Source organism: Nothoprocta perdicaria, unplaced genomic scaffold, assembly GCF_003342845.1.
Source record: "Nothoprocta perdicaria isolate Ctin4 unplaced genomic scaffold, notPer1 scaffold_37, whole genome shotgun sequence".
Taxonomy (NCBI): domain Eukaryota; kingdom Metazoa; phylum Chordata; class Aves; order Tinamiformes; family Tinamidae; genus Nothoprocta; species Nothoprocta perdicaria.
This window is the reverse complement of record NW_020455610.1, coordinates 1,521,691-1,532,067: the sequence shown is the minus strand read 5'-3', so window position 1 is coordinate 1,532,067 and position 10,377 is coordinate 1,521,691. Positions and strand designations below refer to the sequence as shown.

At 40.6% G+C, this 10,377-nt stretch overlaps 1 protein-coding gene across 1 annotated transcript in view; it reads right to left on the bottom strand.

Moving 5' to 3' along the window:
• Positions 1–7,608, bottom strand: part of KLF5 (Kruppel like factor 5) — a 26,494-nt gene extending 18,886 nt beyond the window's left edge. Inside the window, exon 1 of the mRNA XM_026044533.1 lies at positions 7,590–7,608. The gene's annotated coding sequence lies outside the window, so the exon portion shown is untranslated. The remainder of the gene's footprint in view (positions 1–7,589) is intronic.
• Positions 7,609–10,377: the final 2,769 nt, after the last annotated feature.

The following is a 10,377-nucleotide window of genomic DNA, read 5'->3' as shown; positions in this document are numbered from 1 at the left end:
GCGGCGGAGCGGCGGCCGTTGAGCTGCGTGTGGCTCAGGGCGGGAAGAGCGGCGGAGCGTCCGAGCGCTCTTCCCAAACGCCACAAGTGCCGCCTGGACGGGCGCCGCGCAAACGCCCGTGTTTTTTTGCCTGTATTTAAATATTTTTATGCCGCCGCGGCGCGGGGAGGTCTCCAGCGAAGGGGGCGATGGCCCCGAACGCGCCGCCGTTCAGGCCGTCTGGCGAGGCCCCCCTCGCGATACCTGAACATTATTTACAGTCTTCTTAAGGAAGCGTTTCTGAAGTAGACCTTTTAAAATAACCGTCTTTCATACCTTTCATCTTCAAAAGGCTTTAAAAACCAGTCATTCAAATTTATTATTTTTTGTCCTCGAGGCAAAACCTCCTGCTAATAAATTTTCAGCGTTGTAATGCACATCTCCACCATATTACTGTGAAAATGCTACAGTAAAAATAGATCAGAGGAGAAGGAAGAACGAGAGGAAGAGAGATAGGGACAATTGTTGGTTTCTCCCGTCCTTTTTTTTTTTTTTTTTTTTTTTCTTCTTCTTTTTCCCTCTCAGAGGCAAGTTTCTGCTCTATTTACGTTCTTGAGGTGTGGTTTCGACACAAAGCGTGTTTCATTGTAGGCATCGGGCAGTTGCCTCATATTTAGCTGGAGGAGGGACACTGTCTTTCTGCACAAACACCAAGGTTTCATAGGAGACGAGTGCGGGGCAAGGTTTAAACGAGTCAAGCACAGCTCACAGCGGAGCCTTGGAAGAGGAAAAAAGTTTCCTCCTTTCATCTTGGGTGCCAGCCCTGAGCGCCTGGCCTGTGCAGGGAGAATGTGCGAATTAGCAGAAACGTTTGCAACCTTTCCCTCTGCACGTTCACCCCTTGTCACTGCAGGCAGGACCTGTCCGTAAATGCAAAGTGCATTTTTCTGGTCAGCCTTTCCCTGCCCTCCGCTTTTTTGTCTGGAGCTCTGTGGCAAGTGGGATGTTTCCGAGTGTGAGCACGGAAAGCAATTACCGAACCAGGAAAGAGTTTAGCATAACATTTCTTTACACAAACTGTCTGTTTAGCTGTATGTAGCCACTTGATGCTTATTACTAATGCAGAGCCGGCTACTCCCTTCAGCGTAGCATTTAAAATAAGGCAGACTAATTTCAATCCAGCTCTAATACATATTCACATTCATACAATAAATAACTTTTGTATCCCTTTGTATCCTTTTTTTTTTCCAAAGACTGCTCACCAATAATTCTTTCTTTTTAATTCCAGCTTAAAAACAGATGTGTTAATAAACGGATTTTAAAACCTTGCTTTGTTTTTTTTCTGTGCAAATGCCCTTCATGTAAACTTTTTTAAACCTRAAGAGTTTAAACCTAAAGGGACTTTGAATCATGAGTGACCTCCCATGAAATGACAAAGTTAAATTAACAATAATTTAAAAATGTGAAACTAATAATACTGTGCTATGCTACTCAGTTCATTCAGTACTTTCAGTCCAGAAGGAATACAGGGCTAGGCAGCACCTCCTATAGCACATCTATAAGTAACTTTCAGATATTTATGTAAATTGTACAGCTGTACTAACTGAAATGTATCTGAGACTCGCGTGCTTTAATTACATGTTTTACCTCCACTAGATTAAATGAATGATAAACAGTTTCAGAATTGTTTTTTTGTTTTGCTTTTGTTTTATATGTGTACATTTGTAAAGGGCCCTCTCTGGGAAATGCTTTGGCAGCTTAATTAGAGCAGTATCACAGAGCAACGCTCTGTATATGCTCAACGTTTACAGAAGCGGCTCCGCGTGCATTTAATTTTTTTTAAAAGGATATAATTAATTCTGAACTGCAAGTAAACAAATCTAATCCCTTCGCCATGTTTTTTGCTAATCATGGGCCAAGTCCTATAGTCTTTAGTCGAGCAGCAGTCAATGGAAGSTTACTAAAGGGTATACTATTTTTAAAGGCTACTTTTTATTTTAACATTTCTGTTGTCACTAACATTTAACCAGACAAGTCAGATTAACTGCTGTACCTACTGAGATTCACTGTTCTGTGTGACCTACACAGTGCTGCACTATTCACATTACCTTCTAAAAGATTGTTTAGATCCAGGCAAAAATTATTTGATATCATGCTTTGATAGTTTCAGTTTTTACYACGTTTATCCTTCATTTTTTTTTAGAAATTCAAAATTATTAATAAAATGCCAGCTAAGAGTGTCTCCTAAATTAAGGTTTATTTAATATAGGAGTTTGTAATTAATCACCAGAAAAATACAAGCTTACATTTATAATCATTTAGAATATTTCTGTTTATTCACTGATTTTGCAGACAGAGTTAGAAGTTTATCCTTTAACAGTCAGACACATTTGCAGCAGAAAAGCCAAATGAGTGATTTTAAACCGAGCTTAGTTCAGTTCATGTAAGTGTGAATTTCAGCAGAATTACTTGGGAATTGCTGTAAGAAGTGACCCTTCCTCTGTAACGCAGAACTCCGAGCATCTTATAAAAGATTATTATGTAGTATATGGATAATATACAATATTAGGACATATGCCATATGAGATATATTTAAGAAACATGTATGCATGAATATATTGTTGAGTATAGTAATAAAAAAATGAAGATTATTCTCCAAGTGAAATACGGAAACAAAATGTTTAAAGGCAAGCACCTATAGCTGAGCGAATATGAAGAACATCTTCCAACGTATTTAGTTGCTGATAAGAGAAACGCAACATACCGCCCTTGAGAGCATTACTCGGTTTAATAAAAAAGGGTTAAATTTTGTGAAACTCTTTAAATGCTCCAGGTTCGGAGTGGGCAGGGATCCAGGCATTCTGAGTGAATGTAGCCTCAATTGCTTTGAACTCTCTTGTTCTCTGCATTCCTCTTCGCTTAGTAGTGCTGTACCCATTAGGGAAGACAGGAGAAAACAAGAACAAATGTCAAGTTCCAGGCAGTTGGGAGCCTGGCAGTGGCGCATCCCAGCGCTGCCTTTGGGAGTGGGGCTGGGAGCAAGAGGGCTCCGGATGGCTGGAACAGGGGAGGAGAAACAGGCAGGCCCTCTTGCTTTCTCCTAATTCGTAGGCGACATGAGGTGTAACTTGAGGGAAGGCCGGGCTCTGTCCTCGTCAGGAGGGAAAGCACGAGAGTTTAAGGGGACTTGAACATGTGCCCTGCTTGGAGAGAGAGGGAAGGATCGGAAAGATGTGGAGAAATTGCTTCACACGTTGGTGGGCTGGATAAGCTTTGCTGGACTGCTGGATAAGCTGGACTTCCAGACATACTAAGACGTCTGAGAATAATTTTAAGAGTTGTTAGTTCATTCGGAGGTCTGTCCTGAAGCAGCARTATCCACTTCATTATTTTTTTTCATATAAGCTAGCTAGAGAAGTGGAAATAAGGACTCCACTTGCAAAATCAGAAGTCATCTGTACTTTTGACCAGTCATTAGACTACATCTCCTCAAGACAAAAAATGATTCCCTTCCTACTTTCTGTTTTCTGTAAGGCAGTAGGATCCCTTTCTCAATCTGACTTTCCACTGAAAACAAGATTGCAGTAGCTACAAGGTGCCATCTTAGCTCATGACAGGCTTTGGGAATGTCACTCGTGCTACATCATACAGCACCACCACAATGAGGAATGTAGCAGGGTGACTTTCTGTTTAAGCGAACGTGGAAAATGATAAAATGATAGTCTGCTGCTGTGTACCTTTTTTGGATGGTATTTGAGGATTAGCTTACGTTGGTGTTCCCTTTGCTCCCACAAAGTAAAGCCTGGTTGCCATTTTKCAAGTCACTTTACCAAAATACTGTGAACAGACCCTAGAGAGGAAAGGATATTCTTCTTGAAATAACGAATGACACTTCCTAATTAAGGCAGCCTGGCGTTCTAGATAAAACCAAAACAACTCCCCCAAACTACATCTTGACCTTTTCCGCTCAGAGCAATCCGTTAGCGTTGCAGTTCCACCTCTCCGTCACAGTGTGTGAAGTCTTACAGCCAAAAAAATGGCTCTTGGACAAGGCTTTGTTGTGGAATATGTACAGAAAAAGTGTTTGGATTTCCCAATCCCCCTGGGTAGCCCAGGACAGTTGAGCAAAAGCATCTTCCCCCTAGAATCCTTCACAAATTCCTTGTCATGTCACAGGAGTGAAAACCATGTTTTTCTCCTGAATAACTTTTTTTTTTTTTTYTTTTTTTATTGCTGCAATTCACACAACTTGTCAAACAGAAACCTCCTGATCATAGTGATTCCTCTAGTATCAGAGAAATGGTTTTGGTAGTGTTTTAGAATATAAATACATAAATCTTGAAAACCAACCAGTTCCTCTCRATTACAGGTCAAAGGAGACTCACTAATGCAAAGCTGAAGAAAGACACAATATAAAACAAGTATTTTGTGCAAGCTTCTCTTTTAGATATCTCTTTAAAGATAAAGCAAAACTTTTAAAGCTCTGCTTGAAAATTACTAAGATTAGTAAAAGCACCGAGGTGTGGTTATACTTGTGGTTTGTTTTTCTCCTTTAGTTAAACATACTTTTATTTCAGTGTAAAGTGAGTAAGTTAGACTAGCAGTGAAGATTTGTGACATCTAAATGAAGGCATGTAAACCTACCCACAAGTAACCTCTGAAAAAAATCATTGCAGCAACAGGTAAAGATCCTGCCATGTCTGTTTTTTCTGTGTTTTGACTTGAGTCAGTCTGCACCAGATACTGCCTAATTGCAGATTAATTATATAAATCTGTCTGTGCAAAGATCTGTTMAAGTATTTTCCCTTGTTAGGTTTAACTTGAGCATGTGTGTATACACTTGCATGCATCAGTCTGATTTGCTATTTATCAAGGCCAGTGCTGACTTGGCGGAACAGATGCTTCAAGATGGAAACTTCAACTGCTCATTACTTGAATTCTTGGATTAAGAATCATCAACCTGTCTGGAGGAAACAAGACAACTTACTCAGTGGCTGAAACAAATCTTTACTCAGATTTTAAGTCTTAATAACTTCAAGTAATAGCCTCACATTTCTTGGTTTAGATATGTATCAAATGTTTTCAGCCCATCTGGGAAAAGGAAGTGCATAAAAGTTTTTTATTGTTTCTAGTCCATTTTTTGACCTTTATATGCTTTATATATATAWATGAACTTCAGAGAATTTATTACAACAGGACTTTCTGAGAATAACAAGTCACTGACTCATCTTTAAGACATTAGTTTCTTCTGTATTTTCATCTGTTGTCATGCAGCTTCTCAGCACGGACTCGTTAGACAGTAGGCTCAGAAACTACAGTAGCATGCTCTTTAAGCATGTCATTTAATCATTTCTGTACTATTAGTACAGATGGAAATCTATACAGAGTGTAATTTCACAAGATTAATTAAACTCTATGCTCGGAAAATCGCATCTATGATTTTTTGAAAAGCAATTCTTCTATCACTGGGGATTTTGGTAGAAATTACCACTACTCTTCTGCTTTTTTTTTTTCCTGCCTCACCTATGGAACACTGAAGCTACCTGTTTTTCGAGATCAGATGCCGTTGGCAACATTTGTTAGCAATGGGTGGTCCTGTCCTGGTTTTTAACTGCTAGAATATATGAGGTAAAATCACATGCTTATGTATTAAAGAGAGCCTTTTTGGCCTCAGASTGTTTACGCTGAGAAATCTGTTAACAAATGCTAACACTGTAAAATYGGTATAGCTGCATATTTTGGCTGAAGTCTCCTGATTAGAAAAATAACATGGAGTGGTTTGGGTTTTGTGAAATGCAGGGTCCACCACATGGGAGATGGAGCCTTTACAGGCTCTTGACACAGCACAGGAATAGCCTGGCTGAACACTTGTTTAAGAATCCCTTAGCATAATAAGGTAGGGCGAATTTGGAGCTAACTTCTGATGCTGAGAATAAAAATAATTGAGGGATGAAGTCAGAAAAAGCCCCTCACTGCCTATTCTGTGTTCCTTCAAGTAGGGAATGAAAAGATCTTGCCCATAATCAACCAACTGCAACGTGCCAAAAGAAGATCCTGGAGACTGCAGAGCCTAATATCTGCATGGTACAACATGAGTAGCCCTTACTAAAGGGATTCTGACTGACCACTTTCGCTACACAGAGAAACTGATGACCTATGTGACTATGTATGTCCTCTGTGATAGCTGGGTAGCWTAATCAGAGCTAGAGCAGAAATCTGTATTTCCATGTAGCTACATCCTTGGCGGTGAAGCAGGAGAGCTGATCCTACCAGAACTTCTGTCTTCAGAATTTCTAAAATTAGTGGTAAATTCTTTACTCAAACACTCTTGCATTTAGCAAGGAAGAATCCTGCAGGTTCATAGTGGCAGACTGGACAAGTTCATAATCATTAGATCTAAAAAACGATTTTTTAAAAATAGGAGTTTTTGGTGCACATTATGGAAAAGGTTATTTAATGATACTGCTTGTAATCAACAGAAAAGTGTAAAATGCAAAGTTTGGTGATTTAAAGGGGATAATTTTACAAAGCCAAAAGAAAAATCAGGCTAAAATAGTGCTAAATGAATAACTAGGTTGAGTCTAAATGTATTGAGGAGGGGCCTCAAAGTCTGCACAAATTGGAAAACATGGCCAAGTTAAAACATCCCATCTTAAAAGAACAACCTCTTTATTTCAGCCTCTTTAGAGGGGATTTTGTTAAGCAGTTGCAGAATAGAGAAACAAACAAACAAAAACCTAGTTATGATGAATATAGCCTGGACAGTAATGATTATGGAAAAATAATAAGGAGGAAAAAAAGAGACACAAAAGAAGTCAGTGACCTGCATAGAAAGGAACAGGTAAAAAGACTCTTCTAAAATGCACTAAGAATTCTAACAACTGTCTGTTGCTAGATAAAAGAGCTAGAATTGCTGATAAGCATGCAGAAAAGGGCTAAATACTCCTCTGCTATGTTTAATAAAAGRGTAGGTAATGTATTTCTATCCTGACAAAACATTTTCCATTTCAGCAGTAATTCAAGAGTATATTAAAACAGCTAATATTAATGTTCTTAGATCAGTGTGTCTGGATAGCTTCATATTGAGAATTTTAAAAAAAAGAAGACAGTGAGCTTTCAAAATTAATACTTAACAATTGTTAGAACAGTAGACATGTTCCACCCACAAAGCTAGAATTGGGCCAATATTCAAAATAAAATGTAAATTAAGCGATAGAGGTAGTTATAAGTTTGCCTTGTGGCATTAATTCTGAGCAGCTTAATGATTATAGTCAATGCAGGGATTTATTAATATAGAAGGGTAATGTAGTTTATGCTTTGACAAGACCTTGCCAGAATAGCTTTGGTCATAAAAGATAACAATGTTTATGCAGTACATTTCTGTTAAGTTGATCATTTGATTCAGTTCAACATTTTTGACTAAACATACTAAATGACAAGTCTTAATGCTTTTTTCTTTTTTTTTTTTTCCAGATAGAACGTTGTCCATGGTGTATTTCTAATAAAGTCTTGTGGGGATAGCTTCTTAATAACAAGCTAATTGCTTTTTTAAAGGTGTAAAAGGAAGTATAATTGCTGATAGATTTTTTTTTCATAGAGCCTGCACATACTTTTATGTATATAGTGAAAGTCTTCTGAAGATGTCCGTACTGGAACTGGTCCTCTTTAACATCTTTATGGATGATCTGGATGAGGGGATTGACTTCACCCTCATCAGGTTTGCAGATGGCACCAAGCTGGGAGGAAGAGTAGATGTGCTTGAGGGTAGGAAGGCTCTGCAGATCTGGACAGGCTGGTTCAATAGGCTGTGTGAGGTTCAACAAGGCCGAGTGCCAGGTCCTGCACTGCGGTCACAACAACCCCACGCAGCACTACAGGCTTGGGGCAGAGGGGCTGGAGAGCTGCGTGGCAGAAGAGGATCTGGGGGTGCTGGTTGACAAATGGCTGAACATGAGCCAGCAGTGTGCCCAGGTGGGCAAGAAGGCCAACAGCCCCCTGGTTTGTATCAGGAACAGGGTAGCCAGCAGGACCAGGGAAGGGATCRTTTCCCTGTACTCAGCACTGGTGAGGCCGCACCTCAGATACTGTGTGCAGGTTTGGGCCCCTCACTGCAAGAAGGACATGGAGGTTCTGGAGAGAGTCCAGAAAAGGGCAACAAAGCTGGTGCCGGGGCTGGAGCACAGATCCTACGAGGAGCTGCTGAAGGAGCTGGGGTTGTTTCCTCTGGAGAAGAGGGGCCCAGGGGAGACCTTATCATTGTCTACGACTATCTGGAAGGAGGCTGTAGTGAGGTGAGGTTGGTCTCCAGAATAACGACAGGTAGGACAAGAGGAAACGGCCTTAAGTTGCGCCGGGGAGGGTCAGGTCAGACATTAGGGGGGAATTTCTCCCTGGAAAGAGCGGTGAGGCCTTGGGCCAGGCTGCCTAGGGAGGTGGCGGAGCCCCCGTCCCTGGCAGTGCTCAAGGAACGGGCACATGAGGCCCTTAGGGACAGGCAGGKCGCTGAAGGGCTCTCGGGTGGACTTGATGATCTTGAAGGTCTTTTTCAACCATCATGATTCTCTGATTTTATGTATTCCTGAACACTGTATATAATCAATGAAGAGGCACAGGCAGCCAGATCTAGGCAAGTACTAATTCCATTCAAATTCTCTATTTATCTTGCAGTAAACCTAGGTACAAGTTTTATGAATTCAGTTTTCAGTCTTTTATTTTCAGCCCCATTTTCTTTATTAGATACAAAAGCATATATAATGGATTTAAACTTACCATCGGTAGGCTTGCTTTTCTTAGTGATCTGTTGAGGACTCCTAGTAGTTCATAAGCTCCCAAAGAGACAGCTGCAGTTTTATAAGTTTGTTGTTTATTTTTATCAATAGCAACTTTAAAATTACATGTAATGTAGATACTTATATGGAGCAAAAACTATAGGAATYGATTCTTTGAGCTATCAGATAATGGTATATCAAAGCTGCCAGTTGAATGGCTGGGGCTAAATGTGGATATTTTCAGTCCCAATTCCCTCTCCTAAAGTGGATGTCACTATTTATGTTCTGATGGGGGAGGCAGGGAATGATCATCTTTTTTAGCTATGCGTGGAGAAACACTCAAAAAATGACTTATAGATCACTACAATTTAGAAATAACCTGGTAATATGATTTTGTTGCTCTATTTTTGCTGTTGGGCATCCTGGTTCCGTGATCTGTTCAGGACAGTGATTCCCAACTCAGAGGAGCAAAGGACTAGGCAGCACCTCTTGTCCATTTAACAGGATGTCCCAGGGAGGAAGGTAACAGTTGGAAAGAACCAGACCTCTTGCTATCAGGAGCAGCAGTGGCAGGATTTTCACTCAGTCAGAGGATACTAGAATTACGACAGGTTTTGTTCTTGCTTAATAATAAGGGTAATAACGCAGATGACCATTACATTTTCTTTTTCAGCAGCTTGATTGACACTTTCTAGAAAGAGGAAGTTGAGGAACCAGAAAGTAATTTCCAAAAATATCCACCGCAAGATTTGATTTTCCATGTGCCTGCCACAATCCTCTTTGAACTCCACTGAGGACACATTAAATATCTTTTTCAACAATGGACTGAACAACTGAATGCCACTTATCAGGAAAAATAATGGCGCGGATCACAAAAGCCAGCCTCATGCTGTAGCAGGAAGGAGAGTTGAGTGTTTGATAGGTGTTTCCCACGAAGGTTTTTGAAGGTGGGCTCAATTTTCCCCCCAGTAACACTATGAAAGAGTGGAAGAGGAATGCCACTGTGTGACAAGAGTGTTTAAAACCCTGATCTTAGTCAGAGCTCCAGAATCAGAGTGTATTTGGACTTAGAACTGAAGCCAAACTCTCACTAGAGCACAGCTGCCTTTTAGTGCCCATCACAAGGTCTTAGCTGACTCATGCAGAAGTTACACGACCAGCTGCTCCCAGCCTCAGAGATCCCAGTCCTCAGTATTCAGCCCTGACACAATGAGGCTGTACAGTACAACCTGTAGGCAAAAATAGTCCTATCTCCTGTTCACTTGGGGGCTTACAGACAAGAAGATTGCATTCAGTTCACTGGATGGGGGAATTTCTGTGTGTTTGTAACTGTGTGCTGTAATGAAAAGTCACAGCTGCATCCTCCTTCATGGTTTCTGTTTGCCTCGTGATGAACTCTTCCCATGGCTCCACACGGTTCAACTAAGTTTCATTTGGTTAGGTAAGGCCCAGTCAGAAAACAACCAATTTGCCAACACTGGAACTATCTAGAAACAAGATGACAGGGGAAACATGACTGTGATTATCAGTGATGACTCATATTCCTGTGCACAATAGGGCTTCAGAGCGAATGTGCACGCAGAGAAATATTCTTCACACACACACACACACAAACACACACACACAAAAA